The sequence below is a fragment of the Amblyomma mixtum genome, chromosome 2 (assembly GCF_055824585.1).
Source record: "Amblyomma mixtum isolate Tamu chromosome 2, ASM5582458v1, whole genome shotgun sequence".
In the NCBI taxonomy this organism is placed as follows: domain Eukaryota; kingdom Metazoa; phylum Arthropoda; class Arachnida; order Ixodida; family Ixodidae; genus Amblyomma; species Amblyomma mixtum.
Genome location: NC_143013.1, coordinates 8141218 through 8164487, shown reverse-complemented (window position 1 = coordinate 8164487; position 23270 = coordinate 8141218). Strand labels below are relative to the sequence as shown.

The 23270-nt window shown below is 50.2% G+C and overlaps 1 protein-coding gene and 1 long non-coding RNA gene across 3 annotated transcripts in view; one reads left to right on the top strand and one right to left on the bottom strand.

Annotated features, from left to right (window-relative positions):
- The window catches only part of LOC149358332 (uncharacterized), a 65162-nt gene that overhangs the window by 16603 nt on the left and 25289 nt on the right, over positions 1 to 23270 (bottom strand). The gene's annotated exons all lie outside the window — the stretch shown is intronic.
- LOC149358333 (uncharacterized) overlaps positions 12737 to 23270 on the top strand; it is a 33519-nt gene continuing 22985 nt past the window's right edge. For both annotated transcript variants that reach the window (XM_089570387.1, XM_089570386.1), the window contains exon 1: positions 12737 to 13004. The gene's annotated coding sequence lies outside the window, so the exon portion shown is untranslated. The remainder of the gene's footprint in view (positions 13005 to 23270) is intronic.

Here is a 23270-nt window from a genome sequence, read left to right as displayed (position 1 = left end):
ATTCCTGCTAGCTCTGTTTAACATCCTGCGCGAGTAGATGTACCCACCTAACAGTTTCACATGGGAATTAGCAGAAAAACTGTGAAACGCATCTGGTTGCACCATTTCCAGCAGTTGGTCGGTATGCCTGGTTTTATGCGAAGCATACTAAAATAGCCCAACCCAGCTCCTCGAGCGCGGCGGTGTCGTTACCATTGACCTTTCGTGACCTCCATGTCATACCACGTGATGCGTGACGTCACAGCAGATGAAAAACGGGGGCCCAGCTCGCGCCGTCGCGCGAGGCGTCGCGACCAAGGAGGACCACGTGATGCGTGACGTAACGACATAGGAGAAACGGGGCCCCAGCTCGCGCCATCGCGCGAGGCGTCGCGACCAATGTGTTTCCTGCTTCTGCCGCTAGGTGCGCTGTAGTGAACACGTGATGCTGGAGCGGCGGTATACAAGGGGGTGCGCCTGCCTCTGCTAGGCGTACACGGGATAGAGATGCTTCCTGGAGACAGGGCTGCTCGTTGGAATGAGAAGCAAAAGTTGCGGCGTGCTACAGAGACTGATGAAGAGCGTGAAGAACGTCTAGCCAAGCGGCGTGCTCGATATGCAACTCGGCGACAATATGCTTCGCATCTGACTAGGCTTAACCTAAGCTAAGCCTCAGCCATTTTTCTCGAAGCAAATCTCCCCGGGTTAATATTCTTGGCTTCTTGCTGTATTAAGCATGAAATGCTTTTAGCTCCCGTTGTCGGCAGTGTGGTGATGTCACGCCGAGACCGAGAGCCAACATCCGTGCACTGAAACGAGAGCATCCGGGCTCTCTAAGTCCTCCAACAGGACCGGCATGCACGCGCCGGTAGCTCGAGCCGAACGGGTGGTGGCGTTCCTCACACCGTGTTCCTCCCTTCCTGTACGGTGCGGTTCGGGTGTACACCGCGATGACAGAGAATTGCTGCGTAATTTCCTTTCCTCAAAGAGCGTCGCGTTCAAAGGGCAAGGCATCGTGCCGAACGGGTGGTGGCGTTCCGTGGACTGCCTCGCAGCGTTACAACACGCTGTCGCGTTCCACTCATAAAGGCGAAGCTTAAGCGTCATTAATTAGCAGTTTATTAGTATTTAATATTAATCATTAATTAGTCAATAATTAGTAATTTGTCGTTACTTCGTCATCAATTATGTGTGACGTAATCCAGTGGTGACGTCACCAGTGTCACATAGCCCCGTCCCCTAGGCCTGCGTGCCAGGGACGGGGAGTAGGGGGCCTCCTACATCGGTGGAAATAAAAGTTATAATCATCATCATAGGCAAAGTGCTACAAATAACCGAGGAATGAAAACAACGATTACAAAGATGAAAGGCAAACAGAAACCGGATACAGCTGTCGAGGCAGGGCGGAAGATGGTTTGGTTTATGGGGTTTAACGTCCCAAAGCGACTAAGGCTTTGAGAGACGCCGTAGTGGAGGGCTCCGGAAATTTCGACCACCTGGACATCGCACTGTACACGGGCCTGTAGAATTTCTACTCCAAAGAAATTCAACCGCCGCGGCCGGGTTCGAACCCGCGTCTTTCGGGTCAGCGCAGGGCGGAAGAGATTCCCCAGACACTCACAGGAAACGATTGCGTCAGTGCACAGTATGTGTGGTGTGGTGTGTTGAACACTAGACCCATTTCAAGATTTTGACTAGTACCATCTAGACTACAACCAATGTGTTATGCCCGTAAACATGTCATGCTTACTCTACTCTCGGTTACGGGAGAGGCAGATATTTTTTATAAGTAGCACTTGATCCAGCAAAGAAACAGCGGCGACAGCTGGGGCGCTACCTCACGACGGAAGCATGCATCCTCCATTACCATTCAAAATTCACTACCACACCGCACGTAATACGCTTATGTCAACTGCAGTGTCAATAAATCTAGGTTATTGACTCTACAAAGATAATTTCCATACATGCATACACTCTAAACACCAAAAAGCCTGTATGCGAGTAAAAAGGGAGTCAACTGTCCTCTAGCGCGCTCGCTTTTATAAAAGGGTGCGCGCCAGACATCCGACTCTCTTTTTACTCCTTTCTGTCCAGAGTGTAGGTCCATCATACTGTGCAATTGTTTGTGCCCGCTTTTCATCGGGCTACGGCCGCGTATCTGTTTTTTCGGCCAGCGTCCGCTTCGGCGGACGCGGTTGTTGCGACGCGCATCTTTACTCTCTTGTTTTGTTGTTCCTGTTATCTTTCAACACTCTTCTATCTGCACGTGGCAGCGGGGGTGGCTCGGCTCGAGCCAGTTGGCAGGCCCGTGCACTTTCCTTTTCATCCTTCTCTCAGTCGCAACAACAACAACAACTTTTCATTGTGTCTCAAAGTGGCGCGTCGCACTCTCTCCCTCTTGGCGGCTGCTGCTCTCCTTTCATCAGTTTGCTGCACGCATCGCTTTACAGCTTTGTGCTTCCCAGTTCGCTTGGCCCGCCACCATCATGTAGCTTCGGCTGGCCTGCGTTTGCGAGCGACTCCTTGCTCGGCATCTATATAGCACTCCTTCAGCTGGCGTTTGCACGCCGACTGCAGCTGCCTTCGGTTCCTTGACCACATGCGCATGCTAAGTTCCTTTTAAGGTGAAGCCGTGTCGGCAGATTTGTCCGCGTTTCGTTAGAAAGTAACAGCGTCGAGGCTAGGAATCGAACCAGGGCCTTTGGCATTTGAGGCGGAGACGCTGCCACTCCGCCACTTAAAGTTTGCATATATAGTCGGATACAACTTAAGTCTGCAGTGAAGCTCCGCCCACATTCAGCCTCCGCGCACAGAATTCCTCCACGACAAAAACATAGTCCGCTGCTTAAACGTTTCTTGTTACGTAAACAAGAAGTTTTATCACAACATAAAAATTATGAGCTCTAGAATTCTGATACATGGATTGTCTGATATAGTCAAACATTAAAAAGCTGATTTTGTTTACTGTTGCGATTGGCCAGCGGAGTAATACAGGACGCCGCGGACCGCGGCCCAGTGTTAGTAACTGCTGTTTTTTTTAAGTTGTATCCTACTATAGTGAATGGATGAGTTTCAAAAATAAAAGGAATAAAAAATAAAAAAACAATAAAAATAAGAAAAGAAACAAAAATAAAATGAAGAAAATATGAAAAATAAAAACAAAACAAGAAAAGAAACAAAATAACATAAAAATAAATAAGAAACAAACAGTGCGCCAGGATACGCTTTCGCCTTGCAGCACTGAGCCAAGTGCCTTCTGAATTTTTGTTTTGTAGAGAAAGGTACACTAGGCTGGCAGAAGCGCATTTCGCGGTGCCTGCCAAAGGCCACTACTGCGCATGCGCCGTTACCATGGCAACCATGGTCCCGAAGCCACTGCGCCGCACTGCGCATGCGCAGAGGAGCGCCGCGCAGCAATGCGCTCACTCAGAGGTAGAGCACCGGACGTGTAATTCGGAGGTCGTGGGTTGGGATCCCACCGGCGGCATGTGGTTGTTTTTCTTCTGCTTTTCTAATCAATTAGCTTTAAGCGATAACATATTCAGTAATATTCTAAATTGATCAACACCACAAAATAAATAAATAAATTAAAAAATCCCCTGTGCCCCTTGGTTTCTGTGGCTGTTGGCTTCTCTCATATTTATAACGAGCCCCTCATTCCCCTTACCTTGTTTGCTTAATTGCTTAGCGAGGGCCTCGGTTCTGGCAGCCTTGATGCCATAGGAAGCATAAGAGGGTTCTCACACAGCTTCCACCCTCGCCGTTCGATGACGTTCTATGTCACACCAGCGGTAACTCAGGACGTTCTACGTCCGCCGCTTACGAACGTGGGTGGCGCTGATGAACACTCTCAAGGTTATTGAATATATTATCGCTTAAAGCTAATTGATTAGAAAAGCAGAAGAAAAAACAACCATATGCCGCCGGTGGGATCCGAACCCACGACCTCCGAATTACGCGTCCGGTGCTCTACCTCTGAGCTTCGGCGACGGCTGTCAAACCTTCTGCTTTCGGGGGTATTTATGTTTACAAGTAACCTAACCTTGAGAGTGTTGTTTTTTCTTCTGCTTTTCTAATCAATTAGCTTTAAGCGCTAATATATTCAGTAATATTCTAAATTGATCAACAGCACAAAATAAATAAATTAAAAAAAAATAATCCCCTGTGCCCCTTGGTTTCTGTGGCTGTTGGCTTCTCTCATATTTATAACGAGCCCCTCATTCCCCTTCCCTTGTTTGCTTAATTGCTTAGCGAGGGCCTCGGTTCTGGCAGCCTTGACGCCATAGGAAGCATAAGAGGGTTTTCACGCAGCTTCCACCCTTTCCGTTCGATGACGTTCTACGTCACACCTGCGGTAACTCAGGACGTTCCACGTCCGCCGCTTATGAACGTGGGTGGCGCTGATGAACACTCTCAAGGTTAGGTTACTTGTAAACATAAATACCCCCGAAAGCAGAAGGTTTGACAGCCGTCGCCGTAGCTCAGAGGTAGAGCACCGGACGCGTAATTCGGAGGTCGTGGGTTCGGATCCCACCGGCGGCATATGGTAGTTTTTTCTTCTGCTTTTCTAATCAATTAGCTTTAAGCGATAATATATTCAGTAATATTCTAAATTGATCAACAGCACAAAATAAATAAATTAAAAAAAATAATCCCCTGTGCCCCTTGGTTTCTGTGGCTGTTGGCTTCTCTCATATTTATAACGAGCCCCTCATTCCCCTTCCCTTGTTTGCTTAATTGCTTAGCGAGGGCCTCGGTTCTGGCAGCCTTGACGCCATAGGAAGCATAAGAGGGTTCTCACGCAGCTTCCACCCTTTCCGTTCGATGACGTTCTACGTCACACCTGCGGCAACTCAGGACGTTCCACGTCCGCCGCTTATGAACGTGGGTGGCGCTGATGAACACTCTCAAGATTAGGTTACTTGTAAACATAAATACCCCCGAAAGCAGAAGGTTTGACAGCCGTCGCCGTAGCTCAGAGGTAGAGCACCGGACGCGTAATTCGGAGGTCGTGGGTTCGGATCCCACCGGCGGCATATGGTTGTTTTTTCTTCTGCTTTTCTAATCAATTAGCTTTAAGCGATAATATATTCAGTAATATTCTAAATTGATCAACAGCACAAAATAAATAAATTAAAAAGAATCCCCTGTGCCCCTTGGTTTCTGTGGCTGTTGGCTTCTCTCTCAAGGTTAGGTTATTTCAACTTGTTTGTAAACATAAATACCCTCGAAAGCAGAAGAATTGACAGCCGTCGCCGTAGCTCAGAGGTAGAGCACCGGACGCGTAATTCAGTCAGAGGTGGTGGTTTTTGTGTCTGATTAATAATGTGGAGGGGCAGGAGCTGCACAGCTTGGGCAAGGCCAGAGTCACAATGAGCTAGGTGGGCGCGGTGTAGAAAGTGCTTCTCCCCTTGAAGGACATGGCGGAGATGGGTGCGCATAGTTTCCTGGGCGGCAATCACATCTAGCGGGCGACAGCCTGCTTCTGTTACTGTTCCTGATGCAGAGGAACCCTTTGGGAGGCCAAGGCATATCCGCAGGCAGTTGTCCCACGCGGGCTTTAGAATCTTCTTGCTTGTTGGAGAAATCTTTGAAGCACTGGTAGACAGCAGCGCAAGGTTCCTTCAACGTAGGCTTTTTCAAGAACCGTTGACTGGCAGCTGCTGCCCAACCATGTTCCCGCCATCACACTTAGCGGGAACACAGCTCCGCGTGGCTGCGCATACGCGGAGCACTATTGCGACCAAGCCGGCAGCATACCCGTGCAAAGGGGCAGACGACACGAAGCACCACGTCGAGGTCCCTCTTCTCGTGCGCCGCTCTCCATTGATTCATGAACGGGTTAGATGCAATGGCACTCCGCAGGTACGTGGCCACGCGGAGCCGTGTTCCCTATAAGTGTGATTGACCCTATACACCGAGATGTGCGGTAACGGTCTCTAAAGACGTTGCTGGGTGGTATACAGCGCGAACGTGACGCGCTCCAGAGAAGACATCATCTGAATATATCGTTATGTACGAGGTCTGTTAGAAAAGTATCCGACGTTATTTTTTTTTTTTTTTTGCGAACACCTGATGGATATGAAACAAGCGCGCTTACAGCAGCCGACCTTGAACCCTCGTGCGCATGCACGAATTTTTTCCCGCCTGCCGATAGCGTCAGTCGCTGGGAAGCAGCGTTTGAGTGAGGGAGTGCGCAGTGCTCTCGTCGGTTTTTTGTTGCAAGGAAAATGGCGGAGCGAGAGGAGCAGCGCTACTACCTCAAATTTGGCCAGAAACTTGGCGATAGCCAAGTGGAAATTATTCGAAATGTTCAGACGGCTTTCGGTGATGATGCTATGAGCAGCACACAGATTAAGCAGTGGTGCAACTGGTTTAAAAACGGCCGCACATCCGTGGAGAGAGAGCCACGCTCCGGCCGGCCATCAACATGCCGAAATGACCAGGTAATTGCCGAAGTGAACGCTGTCGTGATGCGGGACTGTTGTGTGACTATCCGAGAAATTGCGGAAGAGGTGGACATCAGCAATTTTTCTGCACATTCCATTATCACCGAAGATTTGGCCATGGAGAGAGTTGCGGCGAAATTCGTGCCGAAGCTGCTGACGGTGGAGAAAAAGCAGCTTCGTGTTGAAGTCTCACAGGAGATGCTGGATTCCACAAACAGTTACCCTGACTTCACCGACGCCGTAATCACTAGTGACGAGTCTTGGGTGTACGGGTACGACCCGGAAACCAAATCCCAGTCGTCACAGAGGACGCATTTCACGTCACCAAGACCGAAGAAGGCCCGACAAGTGCGCAGCAATGTCAAAGTGATGCTGACTGCTTTTTTGACTCCCTCTGTGTGGCACACCACGAGTATGCACCCCACAGGGTCAAAGAATGACTAAACAGTACTACAGGGATGTCCTCCATCGCCTACGTGGTGCTGTGCGGCGCAAGAGACCGGAATTAAGGTCAACAAGAAATTCGCGCATCCTTCGCGGCATTGCTCCTGCACATTCCTCGCATTTGATTCAGACTTTTCTGGCGAAAAACCAGACTCCTGTAGTTCAACAGGCTCCTTACTCTCCTGATATGTCCCCCTACGACTTCTAGCTGTTTCCTAAAATCAAGAGGTCATTGAAAGGAGCGCGATTTCAGAAAAGAAAGGACATTATGGCTGCAACGACAGCAGAGCTAAATTCCATTCCGAAAAGGGTCTTTTCGGAATACTTCCAACAAAGGCAGCACCGCTGGGAGATGCATATGGAGCCCCAAGGAGACTACTTTGAAGGTTATTAGGTTTCTAACGCTCCAGTTATGCCAGTTTTTTTTTTCTTCGGCCAAAGGTCGGATACTTTTCTAACAGACCTCGTATATTCCTCGCGGAATGTTTCTTGTTATGCGTTACATGGCAAGTTTTAGATGATTTGTTTGTTTTATTACTGATATTAAGTTTTATCTGAAACGGTATATAAACGTTCTAAGTATTACAAGTACGTTTTGTGTTAAATTTCAACGTTAGGTTCACGTTATTCCAGAACACATAACGTTATCTTAATATTCCTAAATTTAAAAAGTTACTATAATCTTTGTGCTGCCTGGGTATCGAAAGACGTTAATTATGAAAAATACGAATTTACTTATTACCACCTACGCTTTAATCTTTGTATCGCAAACCGCCTCAATCCTTTCACTCCCGTTTCTGTGCACAGTGTCTGAAAAGTCCCAAAAGGAGAAGATATTGATTTGTACCCCTGCAAAAGTAAGAACCTTTGGACACTTGTAAACTCATTCAACAAAATATACAACAGAAATAATCAAACATAAACGAATTATGGAGAGGAAAAATACAAAGAAAGTGGTGGTTATTTAAGTGCAGCCACCGAGCTTTTCAGAGGAGCGCTTTCCTCTCATACGCAGTGTTATAGCGGGACAATCTTTAGGGCCAAGCAACCCTGAGCTACCATGTGTCACGTGTTGGCGGCTTTCCCGCCAGTCTGTACCCTGCCACCAGCAATAAAGGACGTAACATATAATTGGCGACGAGGTAAAAATGGCAACTGCGCTGGGCACGATTGGGGAATTCGTTCCAACAGAGGCGACGTCTTGGCCCTTGTATTTGGAGCGCCTCGAATTTTTCTTTCAAGCAAACGACATCGACGGTAACGAGAAGAAGCGAGCAACGCTCTGCAGCGTTTGCGGCCCAGCAACGTATGCCATCGTTCGCTCCCTTTGTTCTCCGGATGCGCCGTCGGCCGTGGCCTACGATGAGATCGTCAGGCGTCTCTCAAACCACTTCTCGCCGCGACCGTCGGTGACAGTACAGCGTTTCAAGTTTGGCACACGTCAACAGCAGCCCGGTGAGTCAATTGCCGACTACATCGCAGAATTGCGACGTCTCTCGGAACACTGCGATTTCGGTGCGTCGCTCGATGACATGTTGCGCGACCGGCTAGTGTGCGGGGTGCGAAGCGAGACCCTTCAGCGTCGGTTGCTGGCGGAGCCGGAGCTTACGTTTGCTACAGCTCGGGAGAAAGCCATTGCAATGGAATCTGCGCAGCGACAGACCGAGCAAATTCGCGGCAGTGCCGCATCGTGTGAAGTTGGCAGCGTGAGCGGGCAGCGTTTCGACCCGTGTGTTGCGAAGGTCTCTGCGCCAGTGACAGCCAAGGAGGGTACCCATAAGCAGGCTGGTTCGCCTGGGAGCACAAGCGTATGTTTCCGCTGCAAGGGTGCGCATTCGCCAAGCAGTTGCCCATTCATGAATATGCAGTGCCACTTCTGCAAGCAACGAGGGCACATAGTGAGAGCATGCAGGAGGAAGGCGGCAGCTCGCGCTTCGGCTGAACCCAACTCTCAGAACAAAAAACGGGCCAGTGGAGGCCGTCACAAGAATGCTGCGTCGGACGTTTACGACGTGTTCGTGCTGTCTGGTGAAGAGCCAGCCGTGAGAGTGGAAGTGCGCGTCAACGGAAGTCCCCTAGAGATGGAGGTGGACTCTGGTGCAGTGTGTTCAGTCATCAACGACCGGACTATGCAGAAGCTGCGAATATCGAAAAGGGCGTTGCGCCCAAGTACTCTTCATCTCCGAGCTTACAATAACAAGGAACTACGAGTGTTGGGTGAACTGACCGTGAAGGTGGAATTCAAGGGGCAGGAACATCGCCTGCGATTGGTGGTGGTTAAGGGTGCTAGTATCGGACTTCTCGGTCGGGACTGGTTCAAGTCTTTGGGAATAAGTCTGAGTGGTGTTCACAGTGTGTACGAGCCGAGTCGAACTGGCAGTAGGGGAACAACAGCCTTGCTCAAGAAGTATTCTTCAGTCTTTGAGCCTGGACTTGGGACAAGTAAAGGGCCTCCTGTACGCATAGAGGTGAACCCGGCAGCTCCGCCGCGATTTCTGAAGCCACGGCAAGTACCGTTTGCATTGAGACCGAAGGTGGACGAAGCACTGGACAAGTTGGTGAGCCAAGGCATTTTCCAGCCTGTGCGGCACTCGAAGTGGGCAACACCTGTCGTTCCAGTTGTCAAAAAAGATGGATCGATAAGGATCTGTGGGGACTACAAGAGCACAGTCAATCGTGTAGTGCAGTGGGAGACGTATCCCCTGCCGACACCGGAGCAGCTGTTTGCCAGGCTGGCAGGTTGCTCGAAGTTTTCAAGGCTAGACCTCGGACAGGCGTATCAACAGAAGACTGTTGATGAAGAAACAGCTGACTTGTTGACGGTTACAACACATCGGGGACTGTTCCGCGTAACCCGTCTTCAATTTGGCGTGGCAGTGGCAGTGGCTATCTTTCAGAGGTACATGGAAGAACTGTTGCATGGAATTGATGGTGTTCTTGTGTTCTTGGATGACATCTTGATCGGTGGAAAGGATGAGGTGCAGCACAATGCTCGTTTACAAGAAGTGCTCAAAAGAATTCATGAAGACGGTCTGCGACTAAAGTTTGACAAATGTCAATTTGGTGTTGAGGAAGTGTGTTACTTGGGATTCCGTGTGAACTCTGCAGGTGTGCAGCCGACAGAAGACAAGGTGCGTGCTATTCACAAGGCCCCAGAGCCGACATGCAAAAAGGAACTTCAAGCCTTTTTAGGAGCTCTGAACTTTTACAACAAGTTTCTTAAAGGAGCAGCTCATGCCTTGGAGCCACTGTACCGGCTGTTGGACAAGGGTCGCGAGTGGCGTTGGATGGAAGCTGAGGCGGAAGCATTTCGCCAGGCGAAAGATCTGCTACAGTCATCACATGTTCTGGTGCACTATGATGTCAACAAACCCCTAGTGCTGGCCTGTGACGCATCCCCGTACGGACTGGGTGCTGTGTTGAGTCATGTGTGCGAAGATGGCAGCGAGAGACCGGTTGCATATGCGTCGAGAACTATGAGTGCGGCAGAACGGAATTATGCCCAGACAGACCGAGAAGCGCTCGCCATCGGCTTTGGCATAAAGAAGTATCATCAGTTTCTATATGGGAGACATTTCAAAATTGTGACAGACCACAAACCTCTCTTAGGACTGTTGCACCATGCCAAGCCCATTCCCCAGGTGCTATCACCACGGATGCTGCGTTGGACCCTCATGTTATCGGCTTATGACTATGAAATTGAGTATCGACCAGCGGAGAAGCTTTCCAATGCTGATGCATTCAGTCGTTTACCACTGAGAGCCAGTAGGGCAGAGGAAGAGGAGCAGCGTCTTTGGGAAGTAGGGATGCTGGAAATGGCGCCGGAAGTAGCATGGAACTCTAGGAAGGTGGCAAGATTCACGTCAAGGGATAAGCTGTTGGCTAGAGTCTGCAATTGGGTGCAGCATGGGTGGCCAGAGGGTAAGCTGCCAGAAGAGTTTGCAGCGTTTGTGAGCCGCAAGCATGAACTGTCGGTGTACCAAGGTTGTTTGCTGTGGGGCAGTCGTGTGGTCATTCCAGAGCCAGCTCGACCGTATGTCATGGACATTCTTCACACAGCTCATCCAGGAATTGTCAAGATGAAGGGGCTTGCCAGAGGAGCCGTGTGGTGGCCAGGAATCGACAGAGATGTTGAGCAGAAGGTGAGAGACTGTGCACGTTGTCAGGAATCCAGGTCTGCGCCAGCAGCTGCAAAAATTCACCCTTGGGAATTCACCAAGCGTCCTTGGACAAGACTACACATCGATTTTGCTGGGCCCTTCCAAGGCAAAGTTTTCCTCATTGTGGTGGACTCTCACTCAAAGTGGTTGGAAGTGTGCCGGATGAATTCCATGTCGACAGCTACAGTTTGTGCGAAGCTTCGTTTCCTTTTTGCTACCCATGGCATTCCAGAAACTGTTGTTTCTGATAATGGCACTGCCTTTTGTTCGGAGGAGTTCAGAGACTTCATGTGCCGGAATCAAATCCGACATGTGACCGTTGCCCCATATCACCCTTCTTCGAATGGTCAAGCAGAACGCATGGTGCGCGAAACCAAGGGAGTACTCAAGCGAATGGTTGGAGGCGATATCGACACACGTCTGGCTAGGTTTTTAATGACCCAGCATATCCTGCCTCATGCTACAACAGGCAAGAGCCCGGCCGAATTGCTAATGGGCAGGAAACTTTCAACGGTGTTAGAGCGTCTGCATCCTGACCTGCAGTCCAGTGTGCAGCAGAAACAAGAGCAGGTGAGGCAGCGCCGTAGCCAGGCAGTGCGACTGTTTGATGTGGGGGATCGAGTGTTTGTGCGCAACTATCTCTATGGGCCCAAGTGGTTGCCGGGCATTGTGGATGCTGTCACAGGACCAGTGTCGTACTTGGTCGTCACCAAGGACGGTCGTCGATGGAGACGTCATGTTGACCAACTCAGAAGTCGTTCTGCCAGCTACGCATTGGACAGTTTCGCTTCTGGGATGTGTGAAGAGGAGGAACCGCTGGTTGCTTCCCCGGCAGAGTGTTCCGGGCTTGGCATTCCTTCAAGCCTAGAGGACCCTGGAAGACGGGACCAAGGAGAAAGACTGGAGGAGGCTGCAGCGCCCAGTACCGAATCTGCTTCCTGTGGTGAGGACCGTGAAGCGAGTGCTTCCCTTCAAGTCCAGCGACCACAGCGCCAACGCAGCCGCCCTGCGTATCTGAAGGACTTCGTGACGTAGGGGGGAGGAGTGTTATAGCGGGACAATCTTTAGGGCCAAGCAACCCTGAGCTACCATGTGTCACGTGTTGGCGGCTTTCCCGCCAGTCTGTACCCTGCCACCAGCAATAAAGGACGTAACACGCAGGACTGAGGAAATGATACACGCGACAAGAAAGATAAATTATTTTGAGCAACTGCCTGGAAGACGCCCAGTTACTTTCTATAGTGAACTTCCTACACGCTCCTTCGACGCGCGGCAATATCTTGCTAGCGTCTAAAGAAAGGGAAAAACCTGCAAAAAAGGAATGAATTGGGTGTTCTATTTTTTTGGGAACGGGAAAGTGAACGCTGCATGCGCGGTGCAATAATTTCCGCGGCTCTGGTCCGGGCGGCGTCCCCGCCAAACCCTTTATTACATTTGCCTTTGGCTTCTGTTTGCACGGCCTCCACGCTGAAAGTTGTCCCTGCGCTTCGCAAAGCACGTCCCTCTTTTAAAGCAAACACTGGCGGTAGCGGCAGCTTTCGCGTGGCGCGCAGCAGAAGCTACCGCGATTATCGACCGTTCGCGACGGCAGCGCTTGGCCGGCGGCAGCCAGGAAGCGCAGGAAGCAGAACGAGCATCGCGCCTTTCTTTCTCCGCGACGCGCTTCCGCGCATGCGCGCAGGCGCCGGCGTTGGGGAGCGGCCATATTGTCAACAGTAGCGCAGCCGGTTCGCGAGTCCGTGCTGCCGCGGCCGCCGCTGTGCGCGTCGCTGTAGGCAGCTGTCGGCGGCGCGCGGACTACGCTTGGGCGCACGCTGCGGTCTCCCGGCAGCTCGTGAATGGCCGCCGGTCGGCCTGCTTTTGCCCGTGCAATTCATAGCAAATGAAGCAGTCAGGAGTGCCCTGTGCGCCACTGCACGGACCCATCGTAGGATAGCCCACCGCGCGACCAGCACTGCTCCCAGGCCCGATGGTAAGCGCCCTTCCTGTCTGCACTGTCGGTGCTTGTGCGCGGGAGGCCGTCTGGACCGGATGTGGTGCGCGGATTTCAGTTTCGCCTTCTTGTTTCCTAGCGCACGCGATCGCGTCGACGCCGGCTGACGACTTCCACAAGTTGGCCGAATTTAAAAAAAAAAAAAAAGAAAGGGATGCACCGAGAGTGATGCAGAAACGCCAGAGGTTTGCTTGTGAGCCGTTGTATATGGTGTATACTTCACTCAGGTGTGCATTCGTGCGTCGGAGTGTTTAAGAAAACATTGATACTGCGCTTTTCTGAGCCCACTGCTCCGCTCTCTCAAAATCCGTTACCGAAGCAGATACGCTATCTCTCAATTTCACCTTCGGCCTTTCCGTGTTGGCGGTATAAAAGAGTAAAATGACAGCCGGTACGAAGCGCAGCCTAGTTGTCGAAATCATTCGACGGCGTAGCTTTGATGGTGTTGTCGAAAGTATGCATGAGAAGAGCTGTTTTCAAGTTACCGTCGTAGCGCGTGGCTGTTGTGTAAGAACATGCTTTGACAAGGAGCGCCTTTTCGCAGATGCTGCCTGTCTGCATCACCGCTCTCTCGATGGTGAACGCTGTGCCACATTTTTCTTTCCGGGCGGCTGTTGACGCATTGTGCAGCTTTTAGTCGTCGCGCCCGTCGTTTCTCTTCTGGTGTCCTTTGTAAGCGACGGTTTGTGCATCCCAGCTGGCATTTTATGGCGTTTGCGTCGGTGATATCGGACGCGCGGAAATGCCTGCGCGGAGCGAGAGAAAAAAAAGTAAAGAAGAAAAGGAAAGTCTGTGTTTGGTGTCCCCGTTGCAGCTATTCTGGCTGTGCGACTTTCGCTAGGAGCTCGGCTGTCTGCCATTTACGCCTCTTTTCTTGGACTGGTGCGCTCGAAACGCGAGAGCGCTCCTCGCTGTGTCAGGCTTTCCGGCAATTCGAGATCGGACCTTGTCCGCTGTGCGGACGTGCTTAGCATCGCGTCAGACTACATGGATGAGTCGTCGCCTCTGCCCATACAAAAAAGTCGGCCGGCGTTAATACATTTTAAACCATTCACTGCTCTACATTGCTTCCAAAGCTTGGCCTCATTTGTTAGATTCATTATTGCTCTTTAGTTAAGATCTCTGCCGCAGCTGTTTATATCTTTTGGACGCAAGTGTACTGGCGACATAGAAGAATGCTTTCATGATACTGATACGAAAGAAGGTCGATGTCGAGACACGAAAAATTGCAGAATATTTAGACTGCTGTCCGTTACCGATGAGTGAATTGCTGATGGGATTACCGAGGTAATTGGTAATGGAATCAGATTAGTGTTAGACTTCAACCCAGAGAACAAGCTCTCTTTCCCAACGCTCTGTCGACGATCGATGGCGATTAGGTGATCAATCAGCTTATAGAGAAACGAGCACCATACAACGGGTCGATGCATGCGATCTAGTAGGTTACGAAAGAAAGTTTCCGCGGAGACACAATCAGTCAGGGATTACGTAACAGAGCGCGGAGAAACCACATTTAGAACCACTGCAAAACGTCTGCAGGGACCGTGACGTACCAAGCATAGTCATGCGTCTTACAAGCTATAAAAATGCCACTCTGAAAGGATCTCGGCCATGGAGACGCAATTTCGTAATTTTAGTCGAGTGCGTGTCCACAAGGAGTATTCAGAGCTGGAGTGGGAAGAGGGGAAGTTTATAGGCGTAAGGGCTGATGAAGAGTACTCTTTACCCTCGGGCTTCTTAAGGGTATCCATATCAGCAGCGCGAACACCACACAGGAAGAAGAAGGAGAAGAAGGTAAAGAGCGCTTCTTCCTGTGTGGTTGAACACAGCATTTTGCTTCATAAACTGGCTAATGTACAACCTCCTTTGTACCTATTTGCGTGGATAGGAGAGTTCTTAAAGAATAGAGCGTTCTTTTGTTCTAAGGGTACGTTAACTTCTACAACATACGCCCAGTCTAGAGGTGTCCCACAAGGCTCCGTTCTTTCACCGTTATTGTTTAACATACTAATGCGTGATATCCCTATCCACCCTGCCGTCAAAGTTTATGTGTATGCGGATGATATTGCTTTTTTCGCTTCTGCCAAAGACATTCATATCCTGTACCAATTACTGCAAGAGTATTTAAATGCTCTGGAAGTTTGGCTAGACAGCATAAAGTTAACTTTAAATGTGAACAAGTGTGCCGGCCTTGTTTTCCCACAAGCAACCCCTCTTTACATCTCTCTGTCGTATCACTCTATCCTCATCCCGCAAGTTGATTCAACAAAATACTTGGGTATAATATATGACCCGCATTTAGACTGGCGGCCACACATTAGAAGCATTGCGCTTAAGGGTGAGCGTGCCCTCGGCCGGTTGGTGAGGATCAGCAACAAAAAATTCAGTATGCGACGAGACACTCTACTACTTCTTTATAAGACCTACGGCCAATCCTTGAATTCGGCTCCGTTCTCTTTTCTGGGTGCCCAAAGTACAAGCGTGAACCCCTGTTTGTTATGGAGCGACGCGCTCTGCGCCTTTGCTTAGGTCTGCCTAAATCAGTAGCTAATGCTGTGTTGTACTTGGAGGCGCGGATACCTGATTTCAATTCCCGGTTTGAGCTTATCACTGTGCGGACATTTTTAAGGTCTTTGGAGCCTGTTCCTGGATTGGCTAACCCTATATTTACAACGAAGCCAACTCTCTTCTTTGGTACTCCCTGGCCTCGGTATAAGCTCCCTCAGGTGGTGTTCACTAACTCCCTGCTGTCAAATATTTCTGTATCAGTGAGATCTTTAGTACTAGTCAACCACAGGCGGGCTGACACGGCGGTCTTCTTTGACAACACCCTCCCAAGGAATGCTAAGAACCTGCCCGCCAATATGTTAAATGGGCTCATAGAGGAGTACCTAGACAATTTTCCTAACCATATTGCCGTCTATACAGATGCCTCCCAGCAAAATGAAAAGGCCGCTATTGGTATTTACTCAAGGGCTCTTGATTGGAGCTACTCATTTCGAGCCCCTGACTATACCCCTATTTTTGTAGCTGAGTTTCTGGCCATTGAGTTGGCCTTAATAAGGATTCCCTGCAGTATCACTCGGGTTATTATACTCTCAGACAACCTTTCTGTTTTGGCAGCGCTCGAAACCTCGAGTGATACTCCTATGAGCCGTTCCCTTCAATTTTTTATTCCTCCACATGTTTCAGAAGTTCGCTTTCACTGGGTCTCTGGGCACTGTGGCATTGTTTCTAATGAGAGGACTGATTTTTTAGCAAAGTCTGCCCTTGATGGTCCTATTGTCCCTTTCGTCCCAAATACTATTTACTTGACTCTAGCACGCTTTCAGCGATTCCAGCGTTTCCACACCTTGAGCCATGAGCCTCTCCTCGCTGCAGCGGATTTTCAACACCTGGCATTTCCTTGGAGTGTGCGGATGTGCTGTTCGAGGCAATGTGAGGTGTCCATGACCCTTTTGCGCTGCAGGATACCGCGGCTAAACCTTTATTTATGCCGATCGGGGCTTTCGATATCCAACCTTTGTGAGTCTTGTGGCGAAATTGAGTCTATAGAACATTTTTTCCTCTCCTGCCGGCGGCTCGCTGCTCTCCGTAGAATTTGCTTGGAGATCCCCCTCGCTCGGCTTGGGCTTCCTCTATCTATTCCGATTCTCTTATCCTTCGGGGCAAGCGCCAAGGGATATGCCCTGAAACCAGTGTTCGATTCTATTCACAATTATATAATTTCATCTGGTAGATTCCTCTGCTAGAATGTGAATTCACAACTTTTCTTTCTCCGTATTTTTTGTATTGTACAAATTCTAGCTCTGTGTCCCAAATTTTAGATTTAATTATACTCCATTCCCTGTACATGAGTGCGTTTGTATCCGCTATGCACCCTGGCCAATCCCCCCCCGCCGTGGGTATGTGTCATTCAGCCCGAGGACATCATCATCATCATCATCCTGTGTGGTGTTCGCGCTGCTGATATGGATCGCAACCAACTAGCCCGACAGATGGTGTTACTTAAGGGTATGTGCTGAAAGTTACTTAGCGCGAGTACACATGCATCTTCGCCTATGTTTAGCCTAAATGGTTTACGTACAGCCTTTGCCAACAGATTATAGTCCAGATTAGGGCCACGCCTTGTCGCTCGTTCGTCAGTCAACAGCGTTACAAATCTCTGTAATGTGGGAAGAGCTCTGCTTCTGACCTCTCCGATGGTTAGGACCACCACGTATGCTACAAGAGGTTCACTGCATGGCTTAGAAGCAAACTCCCCTGGGCTCTAAACTTTCTGCAAAGGCTGTACATGTCATCATCAGCCCAGCCACGCACCCTGTGAAAAAGAAATGGCCTGCTCCTGTGGCAACTGCGTCTACCTTAGCCCCGCAAACTGAGTGCAATTCACTGAAGGACCGTAGATGCAAAGGTTTGTGAAGTGACGGTTGCAGCCAGTGACGCTTTGATCCTTTCGCTTTCTATAGACACACGTACGCATGCGATCTGCTTCCGAAAAATTTCTCTCGCGCTTACTACGCGAGCAACCAAGTAGGCTACTCAGCACTCAACCTCCAGGCTCTCAGACGGTGACGTAAGCTTCTGGAAAGCGAGCCAGCGAGAATCTTCCGGCGACGGAATCTTCCCGCATGACAGGAAACTGGAGACACAGTTCTGTTCGGAAAACCGAGCCGAACCGACTGCGCGGAACGATAAAAACCGAACACGCGGAGAACCGGTTCTATGTATGCGCGTACGGACGGGGCACTACTACTGGGCTGCGTTGTACCGCTATAATGCTATAGGTTGCATGCTAAGCACAGCGTATTCCGTATTCGATCGCCGTCGTTCTCGCCTTGCTCATTTCGAGATCCGTGCCTTTTCTTTTTCCTTCGACATGTGCAGGTCTATGCAATGAGAAAGCGGGCACATTATTAGCAGGCAGTGAAAGATAATCTCTTAAGTGCGAGCGAGAACCATGATTTTTATTTCTGAGCAGCTTTTCTCTAATTCGTGATACCTTTGAGCTTTTCAGGTTAAGTGCAGAAGAATAAGCTTTTGTTTAATTTTTCATGGCGCAGGTTATAAACGAATTTTGTTCACGAATGCTAATCCTTGCATCTCGCGTACAACCACGCCATAACCTCTCAAGAGCATGTCTAATTTTTGCTAGTTCATGGATGGCCCAATACGACCTCTTCGGTAGCAGACTGTCAGAGGCCGAGAGTTTGATTGTTGGCTCTGCCAGCAGTGCGTGACATTTCTTTTTAATTTTGCTCGATCGTATACGATGGCTCGTAACGAACTGGTTATACACAAGGAACGGCGAGAACCGCGCGATTCTGCGAGAGTTTGGCTGGAACCTTGTTTTCGCCTCCAAATACGTCCTTGGAAACGGAAGCTCGCGCTCATGTCTGAAGTGGTCCTAACTCTGTTTATATGAGCGCTGCTATGTGTTTCCCTTTTGTTTTCTTGAATTCCCGAAATGTGCCAGTTTTTATTGGTATTATCCTTGGCGTTACTACATTCATTGCAAATTAATGATCGCAGAGATTAACGTAGTCTACGATATCTGCCTAAGCTGTACTGTAAACTGAATTAGTCTCCTAACTATTGCAGCGTTGAAGATTGCGGTTGGAACGTAATGTTTTTGTCAGTAGTTAGAAGTGAGCGTATATTTGGTAATATTTCGGGAAACCATGAAACCTATCTCCTTTCGTCCCGTCCTCTGAGTGCGCACTGAGAACTCAGCGCTACGGAATGTGCATACTGCGGCTCAGAACCAGCGAAAAGTAAAAGAACGTAACGCTTCAGGAATGGCAGCACAAATAAGGAGGTGCTGTAGGATGGATGGATGGATGGAAACAACTTTATTACGCACACACACAAAAAAAAAAATCTTCCAGGGTGGTCCCCTACTGGTCCAGGAGTCCACGGGCTTGTGCTTCACGTGAAGCCCGATCCACCAGCCATTTCTGGCCGGCGGGCTGAGCGGTGTTGTGACTGTACTTCGGACCACGTGGGCCCGATCAGGCATCTACCGTGAACAGTCACCAAGGCCGACAACCTCGCGACGACCATGGGAAGTGGGATGCTTGGAATGCCCCTTGCGAGCCTCAGCGGATTAGTGTAGCAGGAATTTCAAGGGCCATTGTCAGCAGTAACCCCAGCGAAATTCCTTGAGCGGAGGTGACCACTATAGAGGCGAAGGCCGGGGACGCGCCGGAGTTATTGTCCGAGCGACCACACCAAGGCGACGAGCCGGCGCCGGTCACGCTGGCGGATAATTGAAGAATTCTGTGGCCCCGACTCGCGTTCTGGGCATTCGGCGGGGAGGCAAGTTCATTTCACCTGCTGGAAGACTTCGGGAGATTCCTTTCCCGCAGGGCTGGATGAGTCGGCATCTCCTCCTCTCATCAACCAGCTGCGAGAGAGTGGAAAAACCCGCACCTGCCCAGCCGTGGGCGGTAACAAGAACGTCCCCTTCGGTCCATCAGATTGGACAGTGTTCGTCGACCATTATTCCCCAGCCAGGGATCTGGGGAAACCGAACGATATTTAACTCGGCCGTGAGTGTGGCCGAGAGAAGCCTGCTAGCTCCAGTCGACTACGGTTGACGAAGACGTTGCCCTTCCACTGAGAGCCATTCTCAGTCCCGCTCTATGTAAATAATGTAAATATGTGAATACAGTTTTTCCTTCACTTCCCCTACTCCCCGGCTCCGGCCCACGTTCCTTCCTCCTTCGGCATTGCGGCGGTGCTCCTGGACCCGATGCCTGGTGGGACACGCTACTAGAACGGCAAAACATAACAACTGGTGGCAGCGGTGGGATCTTCCACGCTTGGTCCTGGCTTCAGCAGTGGTGAGCGCTTGACTTTCTTTAAGAATCTGCCAGGCTTGATAACTCTGGAAATTTATCACTACCTGTAGATTGTTTTTCTGCACGTGCTCGCTTAAGCATTTCACGTAGCAGCTTATTTTATGAAAGTCCTCGTTCGGAAGTTGCCATGGATTTGAGCAAGCTAAAGAAGCCAGAGTTGATGTTGCTGTGTGAAAAGCTGGGTATTGAGGCCAGGAAAAGTCACAGAAAGCCGCAGCTGATTGAGGCTATTAAGGAATGTGGTGCTAAGGAGGAGGGTGACAAAATTTGGGAGACCTGGGAAGTCATTCAGGAGGGAATCAGGAACGCTAAGGAGGAGGCCGACAGGGTTGAAAAGGAACGCAAGGAGAAGGCCGTCAGGGTTGAAAAAGAACGCCTTTACCGCAAGGAAGCCGCTAAGGAGGAGGCTGACAGGATAGAAAAAGAACGCCTTTACCGCAAGGAAGCCGCTAAGGAGGAGGCTGACAGGATAGAAAAAGAACGCCTTCGTCTCAAGGAAGCCGATGAAAGGCAACTTGCTTTAATGCGTTTGGAGTTGCAACAAATTTTAGAGGCGAAGCGCGCCGACAGGAATTCGACATTAAATCAGGAGGTTTCGGCGCGAAAAGAAATTAAAGTCGGCAATGAAAACTGCGTGTCTTTGCCCATTGCCCGCGTCGCGATTGAGAGCCCGCTCGAGGTGCGTCTGACCGAGGCAGCCATCTCCCAAAACCTGCCTAAGCAGCATCCCTCGATTTGCTCAAATCGCTTGGATGTGCTGCCCAAAGAAAAAGGCCTTTGTTTTGGAGATAACGCTGCGCAGGTCCTTACCATTTCGAAGGCGCAACCACGTGCTAGCAGAGCACGTGGTTGAAGAGGGCAAACCTCAACCTGTAAGCTCGAAGCCTGTAAATTCTCACGGTGATGAGCTAGAGCAGGCTTTATTGCAAACTGTCGATGAGGCGAACGCCGGCGACTTTACCCGTGACGGCTCCGCGCTACCTAATGACGAGCCAGCCCAGGACTTACTCACTTTTAGCACAGGGGTAAAGAGCACCGATAGTAGTGCAAGCTATAGTGAGTCTTCCGAAGCAGGCGCCAATAATGAGCTGGGGCTAGGTGAGGAACTGAAAACGAATCTAGTGTTGCCCCACTCAGATGGCTTTCTCGAACTCCTTCGTGTGGACAGAGAAATGTTCACCGCTGAGCAAGAGAACGACCAATCTCTACGCAACTTGAGTCACCAAAGTGACATAGGTGTGTCACGGAAGAACATACCTTTCCAATTCCGTTCTGGCCTGCTGTACCGCCAGTATAAGGATAGGAAAGGTATCGAACACGACCAACTTACTGCCCGTGTCGCGATCGAGAGCCCGCTCGGGCTGCGTCTGACCGAGGCAGCTGTCTCCCAAAACCTGCCTATGCAGCATCCCTCGATTTTCTCCAATCGCTTGGATATGCTGCCTAAAGAAAACGGCCTTAGTTTTGGAGATAACGCTGCGCAGGTCCTCACCAGTTCGAAGGCTCCAGACTTCGCAGCGCCGGCAGAGCACGCGGGTGACGAGGGCAAACATGACCCAGTAAGCCTGATAAATTCTCACGGTGGTGAGCTAGAGCAGGCAATTTTACAAACTGATAATGAGGCGAACGCCGACGACTTAACCTGTGACGGTTCCGCGATGGCTAGTGACGCGCCCCGCAAACCAACAGCGAGGGTTTCCACGGTGCGGAAGCGTATAGAGGTGGCCAAACGGGAAGAGGTAATTAAGGGGAAAGTGCGGCTCTTGTTGACTGCTCGACTGAAATCCGAACCGCGTAGCCGCCCCAGTTTGGCACCTCGGTGCTCAAGAGTTCGCACCCGCCCTGTGGGAACACAAGTCAAGAGAACGCCACGCGCGAACCCAATCCGAGAGAGACGGATACGCTGGCACGGCATTCGCACTCGTTCGTTCCCTTCTCGCATTCTGCTTTCTGAGCGTCAGCCAAACTTCAGAACCGCGAGACTTGGACGAGGAACAGTTAAGGGTCCCAAGCTGAAATTCCTAGCCTTGTGTTCTGTTGCACCTGCTAGAGCAGCAATCCGACCGCGGCCGCGCAGGGGGCGGCTGAAGAATAGGAACCAGTAAATTCCTCTAATCGTAACGTTGTTTCTGGACGGTTTCGAGGAATAATCCTATTCAGTTTATTGCTTGTTTCTTTTTGTTCATTTAACTCTCCTGTACAGAAATGCAAGCTGAAATTCCTAGCATTATGTAATGTCTCATCTGCTAAAGCAGCTGTCGGACCACGGCCGCGCAAGGGGCGGATATGACGCATAATCTCATATTGAGTTTAATGCTTGTTTTTTGTCTTTTGCTCATATATCTCTCCTGTACAAGGATGAGAGCGAAACTTTGGAGCTTGGCATTGCGGGACTCTGTTCACATGCGTTGCAGAAACGTAAGAGATAATGGCAACGCTGATGGCCTCAGCCGAGGCTTTCCCGTGTAATGCCCTTTCCTGACTCCCCGGACGTTAATCCGCTATGCAAATTTGTATTTTGTTTTTTTGCTTTAGCGGGAATCATTTTGTCTGTTTTGTATGTGTGTTCAGCAGCTCCACCTTCCCTTTGTGCTCTCACGGGCGGTGGCTTTCTGTGACATAAACCGTGCTACGGCAACCCCCCCAAAATTTTAGAAAATTTTCCTCCCTTTTGGCTAAACAAGCTCTGTGTATTCTGGTTTGGTCAAACATGTCAACTTTCGGAGGAGGACGTAAATTTCACGCTACAGCTCATTTTCTCTAAAGAGGTTTTGTTGACCGAAAACAGCTTGGCAGTTCTTGAAGTCGGTTTGGCGCTTTCTGCTTGTTGGGCTTTGGACTTTGCTGGTTGAGACCGTTACAGTTGTCAACGAAGCAAGAAGAACCTTTGGGCCCAGCTGTGACCAAAAGCCGAACGGACACAACTCCAGGTCTCTGCGCGCAGCAGCGTTGGCTGCAACCACTACGAGACCTCTTCGGGCGGCGGACGTGCTGTTGTGACTGTACTTCGGACCACGTGGGCCCGATCAGGCATCTACCGTGAACAGTCATCAAGGCCGACAACCTCGCGACGACCATGGGAAGTGGGATGCTTGGAATGCCCCTTGCGAGCCTCAGCGGATTAGTGTAGCAGGAATTTCAAGGGCCATTGTCAGCAGTAACCCCAGCGAAATTCCTTGAGCGGAGGTGACCACTATAGAGGCGAAGGCCGGGGACGCGCCGGAGTTATTGTCCGAGCGACCACACCAAGGCGACGAGCCGGCGCCGGTCACGCTGGCGGATAATTGAAGAATTCTGTGGCCCCGACTCGCGTTCTGGGCATTCGGCGGGGAGGCAAGTTCATTTCACCTGCTGGAAGACTTCGGGAGATTCCTTTCCCGCA